Source organism: Sceloporus occidentalis, unplaced genomic scaffold, assembly GCF_023333645.1.
Source record: "Sceloporus occidentalis isolate IW3139 unplaced genomic scaffold, rSceOcc1.0.p SCAF_9, whole genome shotgun sequence".
Taxonomy (NCBI): domain Eukaryota; kingdom Metazoa; phylum Chordata; class Lepidosauria; order Squamata; family Phrynosomatidae; genus Sceloporus; species Sceloporus occidentalis.
In genome coordinates, this window is record NW_028316989.1 from 26,519,171 (window position 1) to 26,544,906 (window position 25,736).

Here is a 25,736-nt window from a genome sequence, read left to right on the forward strand (position 1 = left end):
TTGCTTCATTGGCTTTAAATTGGAGAGATGGTTGTTCTTTCAGATGGTGGCTGGCAATTCCTATGGATCACTCACAAGTTGCAAGTTTAGTCTTTTTTTCTTTTGTTGTCGTCTAAATCCATTGGCTTGATCACAGAGTCACCAAACTGGGTGTGTTCTGTAACACAGGGCAGCCAAAACAAAGAAGATAGTAAGGCTTTGGTCCCAATTCTATAAACTATTTGAGCATCTGCTAAAGAAAAGCAATTTTAGGTTTCTGTTTATATTGATCTATTCTGCAGATATCATAGTCTTCCAAAAGGACAGGTAATTGAACTTAAGAGGTCTGCATTCTCTCTCTGGAAGCCAAGATGACCAAACTGAGGCTGTTGTATTTTGGGCACGTCATGACTCCCTGGAAAAGACAATAATGCTTGGAAAGGTTGAAAGTAGGAAAGAAAGAGGAAGGCTGCGTTATAGGTTATACATTAAGGAAGCCACAGTGGCTGCCCTGACTTTGCAAGACCTGTGCCAGGGCTGTGGATGACCAAGGCTCTCATTCAGAGAGTTGATATCTTGGCTGCAATTTATTACAACAGATTTCTTTATTTTGGCTCTGGAATGCCCACTTATGAACAATTTTGACCCAATGTAATGCTTGCACTTAGCTTGACATCCTGAACACATTTGTGCGTCTTCAGAACTTACTGGCAAACTCACTTTTTGGGAGAAAAACAGCTGGATTGGGTCCATTTTGGGTGGAAGTTGGGGTGAAACAAATTTGAAGTTTATCTTCCACTGAATTCGTAAACCAAATTATCAACTTCAATCTGGGCAACACCAGGCAAATTCCCTAGTGAATGTGTATTTGTGTTTGTGTGTATATGTGTAACTGCATGGCACCAGCAAGCTGGCAATAGTGTTTTCATCTTTGCTGCTGCGTTGCCAAATAAGCCTGCCTCGTTTTTGAAAAATGGCTCTCTCTTGTAATCAAGATTATTTAACAACATGAAAATGAAATCCTGTTGCTGAAAGCTTTGTGACTTGCGTTATGTCGCTTCAGGGCTGCTAATATTGTGGGAAATGTGACTAAGAAGGTTTAAAAATATATCACATGCAGCTCCAATCCTATTATGTTTGCCAGGGAATAAGTCATTGTCCCATTTAATTCAATGGGGCCTACTTTGGAGGAAAGGAAACAGAAGATATGGGCGCCCATGAAGGGATGCCAGTCCTTCCTTTGAGTTTGATGCCATGGTTTGAGTGTTGGACTAGGGCTCTGAGAGACCTGAGTTCAAATCCTCAACTCCAGGGCATCAGTATGAAAGCCCTAACTCATCAGTCCCTCCAATCAAAGTTCTTTTTGCAAAAAAAGGAAATAAAAAAAGGATTTTAAAACCCTTCGTCGGACTGCCTGAAATGGAAACTGGGGATTCTCACCAGCACAAAGGAGAAACCACAAAAGCTGAAAATCTGCTAAAAATTGCGCTATGGAGGCAAAGCTGCATATCCCAGGCATCCAACTATTCCCCCTGTCCAGCCTTACAGCAAATCATAAACCTTTTTGTCATGGGAATCAATGAGATAATATGAAATAATTCCCCCAACTTTCCTCTTCTGGAAGGAGGCCGGGAGTTGATTAAGATGGAAACGGCCGGCGTGGAATTAAGGGTGGCATTGATCCGAGAGGCAGGACCAGCTCACGGCATTTTGGCACCCAAAGCGGAAAATCCAAATGGCGTATGCGCCCCACCTCTCGGGGGGAGGAAATGCATCAGGCGCACATACTCAGGACTGATTTTCTGGCCAAGGCTTCAATGCAAAGAAAGATGGGAAGGACATGCTCCTTCAATGCAAGCATTTCTCTTCCTTGTGAGGAGCTGGTCTCAGACACCTAGCAGGTCTTGACTAGAGATCTGAGGGTCAGAAAGACAAGAGTTCCAGCCAAGGATGGAAACCACGTGCCCCAGGAGTCCTCTTTGCACCAGTGGACCCTCGTAGGTCATGGGACACTCCTTGACCCATGGTAATGCTTTCTGGCTACAAGCAACCAAAACATTGGGGGCAAACCCTCCAGATGTTCACAGATGAAAACCAAAGTACATGTGGACAAACAGCATGAGCATGTGCATAAGGTTATTAATGAGAAAGAACACAAAAGCTAGGGGAGGCTGAGGCAGTTTGCTTTTGTCTGAGTCTACAGGGAAGGGTGAGATTCTGCCCCCTCCTTTCCTCCCATCTCACAAGTTAACTTTTGCAATTCGAACTTGGTTTACGACTTCTGGAGAGGGAGGCAACGAAGGAGGACGTGGGTTAGAGAGGCTCTCTACCCTAACCTTCACAGCAGCGGTTGTAGTTGGAACGAGGCTATAAACTACCCATTCTGGCAACCCATGGGGGGTCCAAAGCACACCTGGAAGAGGTTTGAAGACTTTGGACCGCAGGGTTGTGGACTCCCGTTGCTGTAACCACATCTATCTACGGGGAAAGATGCCTTGCCATGCTTAGAAACGCTCCAAAAGAATGATTAAATAGGCTATTGTACAGTTGGGTTACCTACCTATTTGATTATTCCAAGTTCTCCGTGGTAGAAGAGTGAGATTGAGGGAGGGGGGAACCAAAGAAACAGCACAGAAATCTTTTCTTTTTTGGAAAGACTTCCCTTTATTTTGATTAATTGAGGAGGAGAAGCTTGAAAACACTAGACTCCAAATCCCTGAAGACCTCAGCAAATGCCTTGTAGGCAAACAAGCCGACAACGCCCCTAAAGAGAAGCTATTTGGAAAAGGCAGAAAACCTGGGGCAGAGTTGAGAGGAGAGTGGACTGGAGTGAGTAAAGCGAGACAGTGGGAAAATTGATACTTTGAAGAGAAAAGTGCATATGGGGAGAGAGACTAAGAAAGATTGAGAAATAAGCAAAGAAGAGATACAGATTAAATTAAAGGAAAAAACAGACAGCGACACGGTAACCTGAGACGCGCACGATAGGAGGGAGGAAGGCAGCGGGGACACGCGCAACAGGAAGTGAAAGGAGGAGGCAACCAAGGCGTGCACAACAAGAGGAAAGAAACATAAAGGGAAGGCAACGGAGGCGTGTGCGACAGGAGGAAAGAGACATAAAGGGAAAGCAACGGAGGCACGCGCGCGATAGCAGGAGACAGACAAAAGGAAAAGGCAACGGGGGACACGCGCGACAGGACTAGAGAGACTTAAGGGGGAAGCAGCTGAGGCACGCACGGCAGGAGGAGAGGAGAAAGACGAAAGGGGTAGGCAACGGGGGCACGCGTGACAGGAGGAGAGAGACGAAAGGGAAAGGCAACGGAGATGCGCGCGACAGGAGAGAGACGTAAGGGGAAGGCAATGGAGGCGCTCGCAACGGAAAAGTGAGAGGGGAAGACAGCTGAAGCGTGGACGAAGGGAGAGGAGAGACGAGAGGAGAAGGCGGTGGAGATACGGACAACGGAAAGAGGGAGACGAGAGGGGAAGGTAGCAGAGATAAGTGCAACAGGAAAAGAGAAACAAGAGAAGAAAACAGCTGAGACACGCAAGGACATTCTGAGATTAAAGAAAGAAAAGCATAGACATAAAGGTGCGTGGGGAACGGAGGAGAGAGACGAAAAGAGAAGGCAGTGAAAACATACAAAGACAGTCAGAAAACAGAGAAAGAAAAAATATAAAGGACACATATGTGATAAGAGGAGGAAAAAAACGAGAGGAGAAATAATAGAGACTCACAAGGATAGGTAGAGAATAGAGAAAATCATATGGAAACAAGAGAGACCACAAGAAGAAAAGAAAAAGTAAGAATTGTTTATATTTAAGTTGGTATATAAAAAACAAAATTATTAAGAATATTAGAAAAATTAAATATAATTTTGCATTTAGATTACTTTAAAAACCATCAAGGGTAACAGAGGTATAAATCTATAGATATAGATAAGAATAATATAAAGGAAGTGATATCTCCTCTAATTTATTTTCTTTCTATATTTTCTCTGCTTAGTTCTGAATGTGTGTGAAGTAGGTTAATTAAATTGAAATGGCTGTGTGACATGTATTATATTTTACTAATCTAAATATATCGGTATCTACTTCTGGTTAAAATATAGACTTTCTAGATAACATAACTCTGTATTAATATATAACTGCTGAATAGGAAGAACAACTGTTAAAGAAGGAGAAAATGGCAAAAACCAATAAAGGACAAACTCAACCACAATTGACAATGACTTCAGAAAGAAGAGGATCTACGGGGGACACAATTAAAATAACTGATCCAAATATCCGTATACTTGACGAGATAAGGAAATTGCATCAAGAAATAAAAGATGCGAGGATGGAAACTAAAGAAGATATCAGGATTGCATGCGCTGAACTACGAGAAGAAATAAAAGATACGCGATCAGAAATCAGGAAAGACATCAAAAAGGAATTAGATGCTTTTGGGGAAAAATAGACAAATTAACAATTGATCTTAACAAAACTCAGAAAGAAGTAGATCAAATAAAGGAAAGGACTCATACTTTGGAAAAATCCTCAAAAGAATTTAATCAACGTCAGGAAGAACAGAGACGCATGGAATGGAATAATGAATTCAGATACAGAGAAAAATGTATCAAACTAAGAGGTCTGACTGAGAAAAATAAAGAAGATCTCTACAAAAGACTTACCTCAGCATTGGCTATATACATTGAAATCACACCGGAGGAAATGGAAGTAGAAATAGACAAGATTTTTCGTATAAATTCCTTTCAAAATAAAGCGAGGAATGTTCCTAGGGACATTGCAGTTTGTTTCCCAAGAACCAAACTAAGAGATAGATTTATACAACAAAGCTATGAATCCAAATTACGAATAGAAGTTACTGAGATTAAAATATTTAAGGACATCCCCCCTCAAATAATGATGAGTAAGCAAAAATATAAACCTCTAACTCAACTTTTGAAGAATCTTAACATCGATTTCAAATGGGAAAGGATTGAAGGACTTTCCTTTTTTCATCAACAAAAAAGATACAAAATAGACACATTGGATAAAGCTAATGAAATGGAAATAAAATTGAGAAAAGAATATAAAGAAAATGGAAAGAAAAAAACGGAAAGAGAATATCCAGCCAGGGAATGGAAAGCTAGCAAAACTAATGGAAAGAAAAAAGATACAGAAGGACAACAACAAGAAGAAAAAGAACTTGAGAGATTTAACCCGCTGGAAAGAACAGAAATAGATCTCTTCAATTGGAATCAAGAAGTGACAAATTAAAAACCTTTTACAAAGAATATCAAAGTAACACCTTATTCCTCTTTGTGAATAAAACAGGAAATATTTTGATAAATCTGACTTTTTACTACTTTCCTTACTTTTCATTGCATATTGTGGAAACATTTCGTAATAAAATAAAGGTATTAAAAAAAAAGAAAGGGGAGGAAGGGGTGGAACAATTAAAACAACAAAAATAACATCATAAACAACGATTATAAGAATAACATTGGAACAACTATAATGTCGACGAAAATAATTTCATGGAATGTGAAAGGAGTAAACTCTAAATATAAGAGAAATATAATCTTCCATCAGTTAGAGAAACTAAAAAGTGATATTATCTGTATTCAGGAAACCAGAATTAAAAAGGAAGAAGTAAAGTATTTAAGGAACCCAAAGCTAGGAATTTGCTATGCCTCAGCTACGAATAAAAGGAAAAAAGGTGTAGTGTTATATGTTAATAAGAGATTTAATTCAAAGGAAATATTCTGTGATGACAATGGAAGCTTTATTGCCACAGAAGTCAAGCTAAGAAACATAGTTATACTAGTAGTGGGAATATATGCACCACATGAAGATAAAGAAAGATACTATTCCAATCGACATAAGAAGATACAAGAATTTACATCTCATAATATTCTTATCATGGGAGACTTCAATGCGGTAATAAACCCTAGTATTGATAGAAAAACTAATACAGGAAGAAATATTTTAAAAAAAATCAAGGAAAACGACCTAAGATCTTTTTTCAAATGATGGAAGAATTAATACTTTATGATGTTTGGAGACATAAACACAATCAATCAAAGGATTTTACTTTTTTTTCAGAGGTTCATAACTCTTTCTCAAGGATTGACCTTTTCTTAGCATCTAAAACGATACTTCCCTATATACAATCAACAGAAATCCTTGGAAAACCACTTTCAGATCATAATCCTATATCAGTGAAAATACAGGAAAAGAATCTGGAATTTTCATGGAGGTTAAATGATGACATATTGCATAATGAGAATGTGGTTAATCAAATCAAGGAAGAAATAAACTGGTATTTTAAAGAAAATATAACTGATGAATTACCCATGAAAACAATATGGGATGCAAGTAAAGCTGTAGTGAGAGGAATATTTATAAAAATAAGTGCCGAACAAACAAAGAAAACTAGAAGAATTGTAACTACGTGAGAAGTTGAAACAGAAAGAAAAAGAATGGAAAGAGAATGGAGACAAGAAATTAAAAATTGAAGTGCAGATTCTACAAGAAAAACTTAAATCTTTGGTAATGAAGGAGATTGCAGCAAAATTAAGAATGATTAAACAAAAAAATTTTGAATGTGGAAATAAGGCAGGAAAGCTATTAGCACAAAGAATCAAAAAAATTAAAGAAAAAAGATAATTAATGTAATAAAATACAAAGATAAAAAATATACAATACAAGAGGAAATTACTGAAAAATTTAGAAGATATTATGAAGAATTATATGATGATAAGACGGAACTAGAAGATAAAGGAACTAGAATAGAACAATATATGAATAAACAAAACATCAAAACAATTGGCGAAGCTCATAAACAAAATCTAAATAAAGAAATTTCCAGTAAAGAAATCTTAGAGGCAATTATGAAACAGAAATTGGGAAAAGCTCCAGGTCCGGATGAGCTATTGGCCATATATTATAAAAAATTAAAAGAATAACTATTAGAACCACTCAAACAAACATTTAATGATATATATAAGAATGGTATTCCTGAAACATGGAAAGAAGCTTTGATCACAGTTATCCCAAAAGGAAGAAAAGACCATACAGAAATAAAAAATTACAGACCTATCTCTCTAACAAATGTTGATTATAAAATTTTCTCATCTATATTGGCAGAAAGAATAAAAAAAATCTTATCCGAGTACATCCACAAAGATCAAAATGGGTTCCTACCGGGAAGACAAGGCCAAAATAATATAATAACACTTATTAACATTCTCGAGTACTACGAACAACATAATGAAAATAAATTAGCGTGTATTTCACTGGATGCAGAAAAGGCCTTTGATCAAGTAAATTGCGAATTTCTGTTTGAGACAATAGAAAGGATGGATATGGGAGAAAATGTTATAAGATGGATCAAAACAATATATAAAGAACAAAAAGCATACTTAATAATTAACAGCGAAAAATAAAAAAATTGCGATTAGAAGAGGTACAAGGCAAGGATGCCCCTTATCTCCACTATTGTTCATCTTGGTAATGGAGGTCCTGAATAATCAAATAAGTGGGGATGAAAGAATCAAAGGAGTTAAAATAAAAGGTACAGAATACAAATTAAAATGTTTTGCAGATGATATAATTTTCTTTTTGGATGACCCAAACAAAAATATTGTACATTTAATTCAAAGTATAAAAGAATTTGGATCACTAGCAGGGTTTAGAATCAATTCCGAAAAACCGGTGATACTTACTAAAAATCTTCAAAAAACAGAAGAAAAAGAATTCAAAGATCTTTCAGGGTTTTGTATAGAGAATAAGATCAAATACCTGGGTATTTATTTTACCAAAAGAAATATTGAATTGTTTCAAAATAATTATATTAAAACATGGACAGAAATTAAAAGCGATCTAAAAAGTTGGACTAAATATAATCTGTCCTTTCTTGGGAGAATTGAAATAATCAAAATGAATATCTTACCCAGGATGATATATTTATTTACTAACATCCCGATTGTATCAAATGACAAGTACTTTAATATTTGGCAAAAAGATATGACTCAATTTTTATGGCAAGGTAGAAAAGCTAGAATAAGATGGAAATTATTATCAGATGGGAAGTTAAGGGGAGGATGTAATTTGCCAAACTTTAAGTTATATTTTTTCGCAGCTTGTCATAAATGGCTAGAAGAATGGTTTAAATTAAGTGATGATGACCTGCTGAATATAGAAGGATTCAATTTAAATCAAGGTATCCATGCGTATTTATGGTATACAAAACCTAAAGAAAACAGTATCTTTAACCAACATGTGGTAAGAAGGGCAGAGTGAAAAATCAATTTTACAGAAATATACCCCCCTGGGTGTCAACACAAGAAGCCTATTATAGACAATTTGGATGGTTAAGATATGGAGACATAATAGTCAAGAAAACTGATGGAAATTATATTATGAAAACAATGGAGGAAATTGAAAAGAAAGGGTATATAAAAGATTGGTTCTTATATAACCAATTAAAGAGTCGTTTCAATCAAGATAATAAAACTCCTGGACTGACCTTGATTAATAATGAAACTGATAAAATTTTAATAGATAATCAAGGGAAACATATTTCTAAATATTACAAATTGTTGAAAGAAAGAGATTTAGAAAACGAGACCATCAAGCATAGTATGGTGAAATGGGCGCAAGATATACAAAATAATATCACATTGGACAAATGGGAAAGGTCCTGGAAAGAAACAAATAAGTTTACATTGTGTCAGAGCTACAAAGAAAACTATGTAAAAATGATGTATAGATGCTACATAATGCCACAATTAATTAATCACATACACAAGACAGGTAACAACATATGCTGGAAATGTGGCAAACCGGAGGGAAACTTTTTCCATATATGGTGGTCTTGTAACAAAACTAAAGAATACTGGAAGAAGATACATGAGATAGTTAAAAATATTCTTTGTATAAAAATACCTCTCGACCCAAAATTATTTCTATTAAATATAACTTGCAATATAAAAGATAAAAAACTCTATAGAATTGTTTTGTATATGGTTACATGCGCAAGAATTTTATTTGCACAATATTGGAAAGAGTCAATTATACCATCAACCGAAGAGTGGTTAGTTAAATTGTATGAAGCTAGAAATATGGATGTAGTGGCAGATTTATTAAAAGGGAAATCAAGGGAAAGCTTAGAAGAAGAATGGAATTGTCTTAAGATGTATGAAGAAAAGATAAAAATACTAAAATGAAATCTATTTTTACCTAGGTGTTAAAAATACAACCACGTGAACTTAATAGACATATAACAAAAAATAGGAATAAACATTTAATTTACAACATGCTGGAATATCCAACTGTAAAGGAAGATGCAAATTGAAGAAATATCGATATCAATGATCATGTAAATAGGTAGATAGTTAAGTCTGTTATATTTGTTTGTTTACACATGTATGTATGTCAATATGATGTTTGATGTTTTTTATTTATGCTCTTTCTTTAATCTATCTTCTTTGTTTGTATTTTGTTATTCTAAATAAATAAATAAAAAAGAACTTGGTTTACATCAATTGACGGAAAATGAGGAGAAAGGGGGGAAATGGGAGGAGGAGAGAGAAACTGGGACATTTTAAAAGCAGCTGGAAAGTGGGACAGGAGAGGATTAATTGGGACAGTTCCTGCCAAACAGTTGGAGAATAGGCATCCTGCAGCACTGAGTTCCAGAGATGCCTCTTGCAGTCTAGAGCTGTTGGAAATGCTACCATTGCTTGGTTCTCCTTTTCTTGGTGGCAATCTTGACAGAGGAGATTATCACACAGGAACTGGACAGGGTCAGGATCGCTCTCCCATCTTTATCCCATCCATGACAGCGATCGTGCAAAAGCCTTTCATAACGTAGCATTGATCCTGTCATTGAAGTGGAGTTGTATTAACGCAAACTCCCATTAATACAAAATGCCAGGCCAATTCCGCTTCAATGACAGGACAATGACAGGATCAGCATGACATCATATGTAAATCTTTCGTGCAATTGCTGTCACTTGTGCATCCCAGACAGGACAATGTCCGGATAAGTGTCACATCGTGTGAAAGTCCTTCCCGCACAATTGTGGGAAGGATGGGACAAGGATATCTTTTTTCCGTCAGATAATCTCCAAAGTCTGTCCCAGGGATGGTGCTTTAGAAGAGCCAAAGCCGGATGCAGGGAGAGATGGAGAGCAGAGGGAGAAGCCAAGTGGGGCAGGAATTACTGCTACTGTTAATGGTTAGTGTTCATTTCTTCCTGTTCCACTTTCTATAAACAAAGCCCGGCCTGAGCAAGATCATTACTGTAAACCGAGCGCCTTCAAATTGGCAGTAAAATTGGAGTATTTACTCCCCGGCTGATATAAAGTACCTCTCCATCCAAACTCTTGGAAAGGTTTCAAGTCTTGAAATCCAGCAGCTGGCGGCTTTACAAGCCAAACCTTATGTTTAAATAACTCACTTTTTTGGAGGGCCTTTGGTGTCAGGTAGTACCACTCTGCAGGGCCATCCATCCCTCCCTCCTTCCCTCCCTCTCTCAGATTCCTCCCAGGCCATAAATCTGCGTTGACCAGGGCCTTTTCAAAGAACTCTGCCCCATCCAGGGCCTGCAAGGGCCATTGAATTAAATGTTTAGAGCCCTGGACATTTGATCTGACTTTCATTATGGCCAGTTCGTAAAAACGCCATGGAGCCAAGCAAGCCGTGACACATGGCGAGAACAAGGGGTCCCTGCAAAGCCTCAAATTGGGTTTTCGTCCCAGCCTTTTCTTCCCCTCTTATTTATAGTGACCGCTGTAGCCGGCCACATTAAATCAAAGGAGATATTTGACAGCCAAGGCTGCTATCAGGGGCTTGTATATAACTCATCCCAAAGAGCAGATGAAAAAAGGGATAACCCAGGCAAAAGAAAGGCCTCCCTTTCCATCTAAATCATGCTACAAATTGGACAACACCCCAGAGGGCATTGTTCCACCTCAACATTTACTGTCCCCCTGGAATCAATGTTCATTGAGGCTGACGGCAGCCATAAATCAGCCTTTGGGGTGTGCGCATTTAAAAAAAACACCACAATTTAATTTGTCTTTAAGCATATGTATATGTGTGTTTGTGTGTGTATTTAAAAGGTAACTGATTAACCATACCGCTTTCCCAAGAGTTGCTGAGGTCATTTGTTTTGATTTGAACCCCAAGAGTTCCATTTTGTGGTTTTGCAAAATAAAAAAAGAAGGGAAGGGAAGGGAAAGGGAGGGTGTCTGGGCACGGTCAGGGGGGCATTACACCCGGCGTCATGGGTTCGCTATGTGGCATTGTGATTAGTTCAGTAATTTCGCTGGTAGGGGCATAGAAGTCAATGAAACCCAGCCAAATGGAGAGGAGGAGTAGCAGCAGCTTTAGGAAGGGTGGAAGGAAACACTCAACTGTTGGAAAAAGCACAAAAAGGCCAACATGCGGACGTTGCTTTCTCTGGCCTCGCTGCTGAGAAAGTTGCCGTGTCCCAACGCTAAATTCCCTTCCCCACCCATTGCCTCCTGGGTCTTGGAGGTTTCCCCCTTGCCAATAAACACTGTGCTTAGGGTTATTTCATAGGGTTGCTATTAAAACCCTGAAATGCCATAACTCTCTCCATCAAGCCTCTGGGAAAGGAGAGATCTCCAGAGCGGTTGCACACAAGTGGCAAGGAGCAAAAGGGAATATTGTTGAATTATTGGCTCTCCTAGGCCCAGCCAGGATGGCAAGGGAAAGTGGGTGGAACATAGAAGGCCCAAAGTGTGGAAAATGTAAAAGAAGAAACCCTTTGAGCAAAAAACGTAGGGGATTTGGGTAGGAAGAGGAAGCAGAAAAGTCCAACAAAGGGGAAAGAGAGTCTCAGAAAGAGTAAAAGGAAGCTGCCTTTTCTCAAATTAGCTCAACAGATTTTGGCTGGCAAGTATTTTGTATGGTTTCCCTCAAGGAATGTTCAAAGAAAATGGAGCCCAACAATCTGTGTGGAAGAATCATTATAAGCCAGGCATAAACTGAAGAGCTATCACGCACACATGTGCACATCCATGTCTATTGTAATTGACTTATATATTATTGTAATTCTTGTAGGAAAGCCAGCCTGGTGTCTCATTTTGAATGTTGAACTAAGAGTCCAGGAGACCAAGGTTCAATTCCTGCTCAGGCATGGAAACCCACCTTGGGCAAGTCACATGCTCTCAGCCTCAATGGAAGGCAAAGGCAATACCTTCCAATCTTGAGATGAAAACCCTGTGGCGGGTTTGCCTTAGGATTGCCATAAGTCAGAAATGACTTGAAGGCACACAACAACAACAACAACAACAACATGTGTGAGTGCGTGAGTGTATGTGAGGATCATATTGCATTCCTAGATCTGTTGTTTTTAATATTTTTTCTAAACTTTGATAAAAGTTCTAGGGATTTTTCTTTTTAATACTGGAGGTAGATTTTATGAAGGCATCAAGCCCAAAGGCCCCCAAAACTTATACAGCACTAAATAAATAAATAAATAAATAAATAAAACAACTTCAGCACTATGGGTAATTTCTCCAAAGTTTGGAGTTGAAGTCCAGTGCAGATGCCATTGAATTCCTTTGTCTGTCTGCCCTCCTGACCTTGGACCGGAGGGAGGAGTTTCCAGACCAAGCCAAAGCCAACATTTCCAGGCTGGCAGGACATTTCCGGAGCTGCTTCTTTTTTCTTTCCTCCTAAAACTGCAATTAAAAGCCAAAGGAGAGCAAATGCGGCAGATGATGAGCTTTAGCAGAAGAGCCAGCTTGGAAAGGCGAGCAATGGGACATTTCATTTCCTCTCTTGAAATATGTCCTGGAACAGGCATGCGAGCGAATAGTTTTCATTCCTCCTTCAATATTGCTTTCTGATGCTGTCATCAGGAGAGTCTTCTGCTTGACCTCCCAGGGGCCCAGCGGCTGCCAGAAAACTGGCCAATACTGCTGCCTTGGGCCCAGAGAAAGAGGCTGAGCCCTTGCAAAATGGAATGAGATGCTCCTCTCCCCCCGCCATGGATTTAATAAACTCGCATTCATTGCTGGACTTTGTGCAGTTCCAGAATGCATCTCTGTGTCTTCCAAGCCCCCTGCCTCCATCCTTCCTTAGCACAGGAAGAGGATTTGAACATCCACATCATAACAGGTTCCCCTAGGAGAGACGCATGTCTTTGGATGAACTGGGATTTCCTAGCCTCGCTGATTTAGGAGCAGCTTATAGCTTCCATCTCATCAATGTGATCCCTTTTCATTTGAGGCTTCCTCCCCTGAGAGCCATCTGGGCCAGATTTCTGGGATTGGGGAGGGAAGGTGGGGGCACCGAATGCCAAAGATGCTTCTTAGGAAGGAATCGCAGCTGTTTCGCGTGGAGCGTCGGCCTCTTCCTCAGGGCTGAGGACTGGAGCACATAATGGCACTTGGGCTTTTTTCAGGACAGTTTTGAAGGCATGCAAAAAATCCATCCGTCCTCCTATCCCGCCTGTTCTTGGTAAATATTTCATAATATTGCCAACCCTGGCCAGGCACCTGTGTCTCCAGAAGCTTTATAGTCTTCATTTCCTTTCCCTTTTGGAGAACACTGCCACATACCCTCCAACGTTTTAGAGATGAAAACTGGGATGCATATGACCAAAAAGCCTCCAAGAGTGGTCAAGATGATGAAGGATATTAATGAGAAAGAACAGGCGATCTGAGAGAGGCCACAGGAGTTTGCTTTTGTTTAAACCTATTGGGAAGGGCAAGATGGCACCAGGTCTTCTCCTCTCCCTCTGAAGAGTTAATTAAGTGGGAACTTAATTAATTAATTAATTGCACTTTGGACTCAAGACTTTATCGCACCAGCTGGCTATCCTGCCACAATCATGCTAGCTTAAGAATGGAAGCATACCAGTTTGGCATCATTTCTTATCATACTTTCCCTCATGATAGTGCTCGGGTGAACCATGGTTGCTTGATCTGTTTTTACACTGCTAAATGCTGCCTTTGGAACAAGCAATGGTGGCCACCAACTGCCTCCCAAATGGACCCACAGCAGCTGGCTCCAGGAATGTGTTGGAGGCCACAATCGCTGCAAAGGGGACAGAGGAGAGGGGCAGAGCAGCAGGATCATGCCCACTCTCAATAAAAGATTACTTATGAAATGGAACTGCAGCAGAAGGGGCATGGAAGCAGTCAAAGAATAGCCTATTGATGGGTTTCGCCAGTCAGTGAAAATGTGCAATCCAGTAATGAATCAAATGCAAGGAAGCAGTAGGATGGACACAAAGTTGGCTCCCTGCTGTAACTGTAGTGGCTCCATCCTGTGGGTTCCTGGGATTTGTTGTCTGTTGTGACTCTCTGACAGAGAAAGCTAAATATCTCCTAAAATGACAAATCCTAGAATTCCATAACTTTGAACCATGGCAGTTAAAGTGTGTCAAACTGCATTATTTCTGCAGTGTGGATTAGACCGTCATGTCATATGCACCAGCCAAAGATGCTTTTATCCTGTTCAAATTCAGCTTTTCTAACCGGTATGATAAAGTCCTCAGTTTACAGCAACTGCAATCACAGGGGGAAGTGAAAGGAGGAGCAAGAATCTGGGACATTTTAAAAGGAGCTGAAGAAGGTGGGCAGCAGAGGATTGATCTGAATTGGTCCAGACACAGTTGGAGAATCTGTTGCCAAGAACTCTGGCTCTGAGAACAGAAAGGGGGGGAAAGCTGCAGCAATCCATGGTGGAATGGTGTGAACCTCAGCCAATGTTTCTTTATTTCTGGGGGGTCTTTGGCTGTTCCCGGATCCAAACTGAGCCCCCAAAAAGAGCAAGTATCTCAGATCTGCTAGAAATCAACAGCTGGCTGCAAGAGCCATCAAGATGCAAACTTGGCCTCTGAAAGGCTTTTGAAGGAGTTTGACTCCTGGGACTCAACAGCTGACTCTGACATCTTTTCTGTAGAGTCTCACTCAGATTTTGATGGTGTTGAAACATTGTCGAGCTGCCCCCAACACCCCCATCCAGCCCCCCTCACAAAGTCTCCCCCCCAAAAGTCAGAATGATCCTGTCTGTGCCAATCTCATTTAGGCATTTTGGCTCTCCATTTGGAATCCCTGCCAGTGTACCAACCACCATTGGAACCATAATTATTTCCCTAATAATAATAATAATAATAATAATAATAATAATAATAATAATAATACTTTTCAACAGGATCTGACCTCTCTCAACATTTATTCCTCAGGAAGCAAAAGAAAGAAAAGCCATATGGGAAGAAAATGAAGAGTCGGGATTGGCGGAAAGGGACAATGGAAAGAAGGCATTCTGTTTGTTCGCTTGTTTGTTTAAATAAAAAAACCCAAAACTTGGAAGTCCTTTTGGAAGCACATCTGAGCCTTGTTCAGTTTCCTTGAGGCCCCTTTCGGCTGACCATTGCTCTCTTTGGCACGATAAATCAAGAGGCCGAATAATCTTTCACTTGGACCTGTTTTTGATCTTGGCTCAGCAAGACGCGGTTTTGATGTGCAGCCCTCCAGATCCATGGAGTCAGAGACAAATAGCGAAGTGACCCCTGTCCCCTCTTGCCTGCTGAGGGGCTGGTCCTCCATTAGGCCCAAACCAAGGGAGATTTGGGGAGGGCCCCCACAGCCTTCCAGCCAGCCTCTCTTTCTTCTGCCTCCTCCTGGGTTTTTGCAAAGACAACACTTCCAAGAGTCCTCTGTGCATTGCAGACTCTCTTTCTATCCCCCAAAGCCTTGCAACCAAAAGTCCTTGTGGCCCTGGCCCTCTTTCTGCACCTTCAGACCCACCAGATTTCCCAGATTTCCCTTTCTTCTGTCCCTCTTGGAAATCAAGGTGAAGTGGGGAAAGAGCGTCAATGGGGGGTTCAAGGAGAGGGCAGGTGCTGCATCCATCAGGATCAAGTTACAGTGCATGGTACCCAGCCTTCCTCACCTGCGGTGCTGGATTTTGCCACCAGTGACATCTTTGGTGAAAGGCATTAAGCAAACACAGTGATGACAGCTGTCAAATGTGCAAAAGAAGGAGATGGAAAAACGAAGAAAAGAAAGAAAGAGAAAAAAAGATTTCCTAGGAATCAAAGGACAGGGCAGAGGATGACCAGAAGGGCTTTTGCAAAGATCTCTCATTTGCCATAGTTGGGTGTTGACTTGATGGCAAGTTACAGCAATAACAATGGTTCCTGAGAACATGGAGGACAGGTCAAGTAATGGAGGGAAGGAAGGACTGCAAAAGATGGGTGAGTCCTGTTACTGGGCCACTCATAGATACAAGGAAGATGCAGTTGAAATAATATTTTTAAAGTCCAATCAGAGTGGGTGTGACCCTCTCCCAAGTGGCAATAACTTGGCAAAAAGGAGGTTGAAAGGGTACATAAAGCCTCCGAGGCGTGACGGGTGAGCCTCCCTTCCTCTGCTGAGCTCATCCAAGAGTCTCCGATATGCAATGGAGTGAGAGACTTGTGGCTCAAGAGGACCAGAGTTTGGGCCAAGCCCTTGTTGGGAAATCAAGAGAAACCTTTGCTCTGAGCCACAAGGAAATGGCTTCAATGGAAGGGGTACATATTGGCTTAGGCTTGATCAGTTCAAAGACCCATTTGTTTGCCTTCTTGGCCTTTCATGGTGTCCTCAGCATGAAATGAATTGATCTTCTTCTTGTCTGCTTTGCCTGGGGCTTTTTGACTTGGGTCTGCTTTACTTGGGGCTAACAAAGAGGATCCAGGGCATGCTATGTGGGGATTCTGGGGGCTGAAGTCCAAAGAGGGTAGTAGGAGGACATGCCCATGCAGCAGAATGCTGACTGTCCTCCTCCTTCCTAGGAAGAAACGCAACACACACCTCATTGATGGGACTGGGAATGGCAAGGAGAGCTCAGCTGCAGGACCGCCCTCTGGCTGCTTCCCTTTCCTCCTCCTGTCCTCTGGGAAATCTTTGCAGCCCAGCAGCATCTTAAAGGCTTGGCTCAGGACACGGAGAACTCCCTTCACCCCACAGTGAGTCCCCAGGGACTCTTGCAGCTGCACAGCAGGATGCAACATCTGGGACAATCTACATTTTAAAATAATTTTTGGCTCTCCTCTCAGATGGCATGGCTCTGTCCAAAGAAGAGAGAGGGGTCAACTGGGGCTCCTGCTGCCATTGGTTGGGGAACTTAGGAGGGTGGTTTGCCACCTCAAGGGGGCAGCCCCAAAAGCCCTGGGGGCAAAAGAGGGGGGCTCCTCATTTGGACTTCAGCCACACAGGGGGGTTCCCAGATCTCTAGGCCTGGCCCCTCTTCCCTGGTCCTCAATGTGAGAGGGAGGCATCTCAGGCGCAGAGCGTTGCAATAATGAGACCCAGTGTGGTGTAGTGGTTTGGACTACGAATATGAAGAACAGGGGTCAAAACCCCTTTGCTCTGCCATGGAAACCCATAGGTTCACCTTGGAAGGCACACTCTCCCAGAAGGAGGCAGAGGCAAAGGCAAACCCTCTCTGAACAAAGAATTCAGAATACTCCTCCCTAAACTACAAATCCCAGGATTGCAGAAGCTGGAAACACATCAGTTAAAAAGGAAGGCCTGTTGGAGGTCTCATTCATAGGATGGCTGCTGTAAGTATACCTGGATTTGGACATTGATGACAACAACAACAACAACATATCAGTTCTGAACAGCAGAGGTCTCTGCAAGTGGGATCATGCACTGATTGTGCTACACAAGCCTTGTGTTAATGGCAGCCTTGTGTGGCTGAATGCACTCCTGAATTTGTACAATGAATGCACCTCCCATGAGCATTCACATCTCATGTACATCAGATGCGCAATGGCACTGCATGCACAACTCTACTTCCACAACCTTGAACTGGATGTGGGATGGACATTGTGCATCAGACAAATATGTCCAACCACTTCCAACTGGGGGTGGAAGATGTCCACATGATTCTGTCCATCCTGCCCACTGTCTCTTTTGCGATTATAATTTCAACCTTCATAAAGAAGGAGGAGGAGAATCAGGAGCACATTGCCTATGAAGTGAGGAGGAGACTTTGGAAGCATACAAGTGGAGTGATCTGGATTGTCTCAGGGCAAATAAAAAAAAGGGAGAGCGGGAGGAAGAGACATCTCCAGCCAGAGGGTAGGTGGGAGGATTCAGTGGGCTGCCATCCCTTCACTCCTGGGCTATAAACCATGTCAGGAGGAGAGGAAAGGTTGGGGGAGGCCATCTCCCCTTTCTCTTCTGCAAAAGTCTCTGCACCAAGATGAGGAGGAGGAGGAGGAGGAGGAGGAGGAGGAGGAGGCCGCTGCCGCCGCCCTTGGCCCTGAAGAGCTGGTGGTGAGAAGTCCCAGGTTGTAAAATATAAGCCCCTTTCCCAGCTCCTTCCTTGCTGGCATGGCTCTTCTTCTCTCCAAGGGTGGCATTTGGAAGATGGGAGGCAAGGGAAGGAGGCAGGCAGGCAAGGGAGGCAGAAAGTACAGGCAAGGAGAGGTTGAGGAAAATGCACTTTTGGAAAATATGGGTGTGTGTATGCATCTTCAGTTGGCTTATGGGGACCCCGTGAGTTTCCTGGGGTTTTGTTAGGCAAGGAACCACTACCTTCTGAGGGAGAATCTTCTGTTATCAAACATCTCTTATGGTCAGGAAGTTCTTCCTAATATTGAGGTGGAATCTCTTTTCCAGGATATGAAGTCGAAGGCTTTCATGGCCGGCATCCATAGTTTTTTTGTGGGTTTTTTGGGCTATGTGGCCATGTTCTAGAAGAGTTTCTTCCTGATGTTTCGCCAGCATCTATGGCTGGCATTTTCAGAGAAAGATGCCAGCCACAGATGCTTTTCCAGGAGTTTGCATTCATTGCTCCATATCCCAGTCTCTGGAGCAGCAGAAAACAAGCTGGCTCCATCCTCAACGTGACATTCTTTCAAATATTTAAACAGGGCTATCATTTGAGATATGATGCTGGAGAAGAGTGCTGAGGATACCATGGAGAGCCCAAAACACAAACTAATGGGTTCCAGCACAAATCAAGCCTGAACTCTTCCTAGCAGCCAAGATGACTAAACTGAGATTGCCATACTTTGGACACATCAGGAAATGGCATGAATCACTAGGAATTTTGCTTGGAAAGGTAGAAGGCAGTAGGGGAAAATATCCATATATCAAGGAAGCCAAGGTTATTTTGAGTCTGCAAGACCTGAGCAGGGCATAGTAAATACTGGACAATAGCACAAAAAGGGTGGCAGGGAGATTACAAGGTCTAAAGCAGGTGAAGATAATGAGAGAGGAAGGACAGAAAATTCATTAGGTTCAAGGTTCTCCATGAAAGTTGCATTTTTACACCTCCTTAATAATTGTTGCAAGAAAACGTGTCTCTCACTTTGGGCATCTGTCCATTTGTGAGGACCTTTCCAAGAACACACACACACTTGCTTTAAAATGTGAGCAGCAGCTAAAATGAGCTTTAGTCGATGCAGGTAAGTTGTGTCGGTGATGTGCATAAATTAGGAAAAATATGTTAAGAACCACCCAAATATCAGGAAGAAAAATACAAAGACTTACATCACGATGGGAAACCAGGCCAGGAAGAGATGGCAGGTGGGATTCAGACACTTGGTGCAACTGAGACTAAGAGATTTACACATCTGTGAGTAAGTAACATTCTGGAGTAATGATAAAAGGTAATCCTACATCTGGTGCTTACTGATTATGAAAAACATCTGCTTTTTAAATGTTTTCCTTAGTTTTAAATTCTACATTAATTTTGCTGACATAAAGAGAAATTACAAGGCACCCTGAGATGGAAAACATCTTATTTTCTCCCTCCTCGCTGAAAAGCAGATGAGCTGAGGTGTTAGTGTCTCTTCGGTGAAATGTAACTACCGAGATGTTCGAAATTTCAACATGGTTTGCAGCAGGGTTGGATAGAAACCCAAGGCGCATGACTTACAGCTCCCTGGAGTGCCATGCGACCAAAGCAAGAGGGCGGATTTAATTTAAAAAGGAAGTAAATCTGAAACTCCCTGCATGAAGTTTGGAAATTGGAGTCCATAGAATCAGCATGCAAGCGGGAGGGAAAGCAGGTGCCCCGCTTTCTTTCCCCAGCCAGCCAGCCCCCCAAACAAAAGGGTATTTTTCTCAAGGAAAATATCAGGAAAGAGGCAGGATGGGTGTGGCAAGAGATGCTCAGTGGACTCTCACTAGAAGACCCCCAAATGCCCTCTGAAGAAAGCCAGGGTTGCCCCCAAGAAAGACATGTGCTGGTGGAGAGCCAGCACAAACACAACTTAAAAGGATGCAAGGCAGAAGATCGGCTGGCCCTGCTTATTTGCTTTTATAAAACTCAAGATGGACTCCATACTGGTTGAAAGAAAAAGAAAAAAATCCTGACTGGCCAAAGGGATTCGGTTGCAAGGCAGCTATCAAGAGAAGGGGGAAAGAACCAGTGGGCACAGTTGGGTCAGGGTCTGCCAGTTTGCAGACTAAGGCGGGACAGGATGAAGGTGTAGCCGAGTGACAGGTGGCATGTTGGCAAGCCTGGCAATGAGTGAGGCAAGCAGGCAACTGGGGCAGGGGCTTAGGAGAGCCACTTAGCAGAGGAGAGCTGCTTTGGAAATCGGCTTGGTTTTTGGAGAGAGTATTGCTCTCAATGTTGCTGGGAAGTATGTTTTTTCCTTCTTGCTAGGGAGTTGTATTACTGCTGGCCTGCAGCAAGTTATGCTATGCTGATTTATTTTTGCATGGGGTATATTTGTACTTAGCCATGCTATACTTTTTTACTTTGCTTATTTTGTTTTACACTCTGCCGAGTAAAGCTCTGTTTTTGTTGACGTTTCTCCACGACTCTGCTGTGATCTTTTTCAACTTACCCTAGCAAGTTGATGGGATTGGGGGGGATTTGCTGGCACTTAGCAGCCAACTCTTTGCAACTTGAGGAGCAGACCCCCAGAAGAGGCAAAGGAATGCAGGGCAAAGGGAAGGGATGCCCTCTCCTGAGCAGGACTGAGAGCGGATGACCGCCAAGGGGTCCCCTTGAACTCTCTGCTTCTGCCAGATCATTTGGGGCAGGGGGAATCCTTGTCACCGTAAGCTTTTAATAATTCTTAACTGCATATTTTTAAATCCTGTTGACAACTTAATTCCACATTAATCCTGTTCATTTGTATTGTTGTTGTTCCCAGAGTCCCCTTGGTTGGGGAGGGCTGCAAAGACAGTAGTCCAGAGACTGATGACTTCCCACCAGCTTTTTCTCCCCTTCCCTGGTGCACTTGCAGACCCCCAACTCCTTTGACCACCGGCTTGTGCTTACACTTCTGATGGCCAGCTCCCCTGGAAGTGTTTATATGGAGTTTATACAGCTGCAAGAGAGGGAGGAAAGAGGAAAGGAAGGGAGCCAGAAGGGAAGACAGAGCAACGGGCTCCTGGTTTTGGCATGCCAACCTTCTCCATCCCTTCACCAGGGGCTACAGGTTTGGACCTGGCAAGTCTAATCACATTGATTAATCAATAAGATTGCACTTTGTTGATGTCTCCAGCATTTAGGTGCTGAGCTGAGCTCCTGTCTTGTCCCTGCATTGTGTAAATCAGCGATTCCCAAACACAGGTCCGCCAGGTGTTTTGGACTCCAGCTCCCAGGATTCCTAGACATTGGCCATGGTCGCTGGGGCTTCTGGGATTTGAAGTTCAAAAAAGGAACAAATGTTTGGAAAGCTCTGGTGTAAATAAATCATGGCATAAATCTATCATTCCCAAACTCTGGTCCTCCAGGCATTTTGGACTTCAGCTCCCGGAAGCCTCAGTCAGCCGTCTTGGCCAATGGTCTGGGATTCTGGAAGCCAAAGTCCAAAACGCCTGGAAGGTCAGAGTTTGGGAATCACAGTCTACACACTTGGTGGTTGTGCATCCTTCCTCCTGCTGACTGCCAGTACTGGGCCACAGCTGGTGTTATCTGCCAATGTGAGTCCCCCTGCTTTGTGTGTGTTGTGTGCCTTCAAGTCTTTAAAGCAGACCTGTCATCAGTATATTCTTGGCAAGTTTCTTCGGAGAGGGTTTGATGTTCTTTTTGTTGCCTGTTTTATTGAACCATTTTCTGTATTGCTATGTATTTTATATGTATTATCCTATTATTTCTTACATTTTACACGATAGGCAGCCTTACTCTTATATATTTATTGTTTTATGTACAGAGCTGTGCAAATCTACAGCGCTATATAAATAAATAAATAAATAAATAAATAAATAAGGGTTTGCCATTGCCTTTTCTTGAGGCTGAGAACATATGATTTGCCTAAGATCACCCAGTGGGTTTCCATGGTCAAACTAGGAATTGAATGCTGGTCTCCAGAGTTCTAGTCAAATATCCAAACCACTACGCCATGCTGGCTACGCAATGGCAATGATGCTGCATTCCCACTGAATACAATGGCACAATGAAGGCTCTGGCAAAGGATTACACACCATCCAACTGCACATACTTTCAACTAGAGGAGACCCATTGAACCAACTCTTGGATGGTGAGTCAAACACACAGGTAAAGGCTGCCCCAAAGTCAATACCAGCAACAACATATCCTCCAACTCTCCCAATTTGGCAAAGACACACCTGATTAACCCTCTTGCAATTTGTACAAGAGAGTTTTTTGCTCAGAGTCTGGTCCTATTCCAATTTTTTTGCTGCCAGAGAAAAATTCAACAGTATCTTCATCTGTGGCTAAATTTTTATCACTTGCAATAAAGAGTAAAAGGACAAAGACCAGGCCAAGTATCAGTAGTAATATTCCTACATCTGTATATTATAGTTCTTGCAAACATGTATGATCCCTTGCATCCACTCTGCTCCTGTTATCTGGAACACACTGTGCTTTGGAGAACAAGGTTTGGGATCCTAAGAAAACACGGGGCAAATGTAGACCCCAAAGAAAATGTGTATTCCTATAATTAATCTAATCAACCCATTTTTCATTTCGTGATGGGATTTCTCCAGAGGTGTCTGTCTCAGCCAGGTATCAGGCTTGCAGATTAAGCCTTTGTTTAACCTTCCAAGGTTTGATCGCAAAACAAAACATACTAAATGCAAGATACAGAGGCGAGAACAATCACATGCTGTGACAAACTGATGTCTAGGTGCGGGGAAAGACATCTGCAGACAAGAGATTCAAATCCTCACACAGCCAGTGGAGAGCCAGTGTGTGTGACCTAAGGCAAGCCTTGCTGTCTCAGCCTCAGAGGAAGGCAAGGGCTAAGACCTCTCTGATCAAATCTTGCTGTGAAAACCCTGTGATAGCTTTGTCTTAGGATTGCCATAAATTGGAAACAGCTTGAAGGCACACAGAAACAATAACAGAGCAGAGAACATAAGTTGAAGGCTTAGGGTTTTGAACAAAGGAGACCCTCCTTGGACATGAGCAGCTGCCAAAGTATTTTGGTTCTGGGCCATCTATGGGCCAGTATGCCCAGCCCATGGCAGCACCGTGACTCCTCCTCACCTTTAGGCTAGCAGAACAAAAACATCCCCAAACAACCAGGGGTCAAAAGCACAAAATAATAATAATATTTAATAACAATAATAACAATAATGAATTGCCTGCCAAATTGACCCTGAGGTTAGCTGTACTGTGCAACCTGTGCTCACACTTTCCAACATTTCTCAAATGAAAACTGGTTCAAGTAGCCAACACTGAGGGTCACCTCTGGATTGTGAGTTCTGATGACATCCTTCAGCATGATGCCTGGACCATCAAAGTTACACAAATTATATAGTTCTGATAATAAACACCCAGTTTAACAAACAATACACAATAACACACACACACATATACAGGGGGAAAAAGTTTTCCCCGACTTTGTTTCTGAAAGGAAGTTTTCAAGCCCTGCTTTGAACAGAAACTTCCAAAGGAGCCGGCAGCACCAGCAGAGAGTGGGGCAAGGAATACACAGTATGGGCATATAGTTTTCAAGGCAGTGCTCTCACCTTGAGATTCCTTCCTCTTTGCCCTAAGAATAGGGTTCAGTTCCTGAGAGTCAGACCCAGAGATCTGGGACCCACCCCCCCAAAAGCTGGATTGAGGGGAAACACAAACACACACCCAGCAGAGAGACACAATCCAACCCACACTTGCGATTGTCAATGTGAGCCAGCAAAGGCCGACCTGTCTCCTGATGTCTGAAAAGATTTATGAGCCTTGGAGGGTTGCTTTCTTTCAGTGCACATTTTAACATGTTGGATTTATTTAATGCTGGCCTCTCCACAATGTAAACAGCTTGTAGATTTAGCAAAATATTTCCTGAACCTTCCTTCTTGCTGGCTTCACCCGCTTGTCTGCCAGCCTTCTCCTCTCAAGCTCTCCCTGGAGTTCACAGCATAGGACTTTGGAGAAACAGGCAGATGCATGATGCCCTGCTGGTGCTTCTGCACCAAGAGATGCCCAGTTGAATGCACACATGATCTCTCCCTGCCAAAGAATAGGGTCTCCTTCATCCATATCACAAGTTATTAGCTGGGGAACTCAAAAGCGGGATCAGACAAGATGGTAGATCAAGAGGAAGCCCAGCCTTCTAGGGGACCACATTCTCCCCTCTGAGCCCACTGGGGCTCCAGCATTGAGGAGGAAGAAAGCTTGCTTTCTGCTGCTCCAGAGACTAGGACCTGGAACAATGGAGGCAAGTTCCAGGAAAAGAGTTTCCATCTTAACATTAGGAGGAACTTCCTGACAGTAAGAGCTGTCCGACAGTGGAACACAGTCTGGTGGGGTCTCCTTCTTTGGAGGCTGTCTTTAAGCAGAGGCTGGATGTCCATCTGTCAGTGGGGATGCTGTGATTGAGAGTTCCTGCATGGCAGAAATGGGGTTGGACTGGATGACCCCTGAGGTCTCTTCCAACTCTGATTCTATGGAGTTTATCACAAAAAAGAGATCAGGAGTTTATCCTGTGAATATCCCAGAAAAATAGCATAATTATGCAATACGGTTTCACACGACGTCGCATAACCCGCCGTTAAAGCAGTCACAAAGAAGCATTATCATGCATCTTTTTACTTTTGGGATTTCAGCGGCAATGCATTTCTGATATCACTTTATTTGTGCAACTGTGTGTGATAATCATTTGCACAATTACTTGCCATTTTTGCTTTTTTTGTAGGATGCTTTAAATGTTGAAATTAGCCCCAGCGTGATAAACTGATATGGCTCTATGGCTCCTTTTGGTCCCCTCACCTTCCAAGGCCTGGTCCTTTGAGGGCAAAGGAAACAGGGCCCCAAACTCTGGAACTCATGACCAAAGGAAGCCAGGAGGGCACCTTTCTTGCCATCTTCCAACCAGGAGACAACAACTGTTCCGTTCAAGCAAGTCTTTTGGGGCCCCGCCTTGTCCAGAGTGACCAAGTATTCCCCTTTTCCAGGACGTATTCTCCCTTTCTGCCTTGTGTCCAGGAGGAGTTTCAAAACGTCCTCCATTGGGAGCGTGACTAAGAAGCATGAATTTACATTTAGCTGTTTGGTAAAAACATTTTGCAGTGCTTTGTCCCCCTTTGCAGGTAGGACATCTGGTCACTGACCTCTCAGCTCAGCAGATCCCCCCTTGTTCTTCGGTTATTGTGCATTTTAAGATAGCATTTTATGCTGGCTGAGCTGCTACCACATCTATGTTTTTGCAGCCAAAGGAAGATGGAAGAGACCGAGCTTGTCCAGGAGAAGAGAGACTGATTGACAGAGAGATAGGCTGCTTTCCCTGGGAAACTGGATGTTCAAAACCTACAAGACCCTACTATGAAGGTCTGAAAAGGTTGGGCTTATATGATGTGGAT

The 25,736-nt window shown here is 42.3% G+C and overlaps 1 protein-coding gene across 1 annotated transcript in view; it reads right to left on the bottom strand.

Annotated features, from left to right (window-relative positions):
* Window positions 1-25,736, bottom strand: part of LOC149307094 (retinal dehydrogenase 2-like) — a 55,177-nt gene that overhangs the window by 25,467 nt on the left and 3,974 nt on the right. The window lies entirely within an intron of this gene.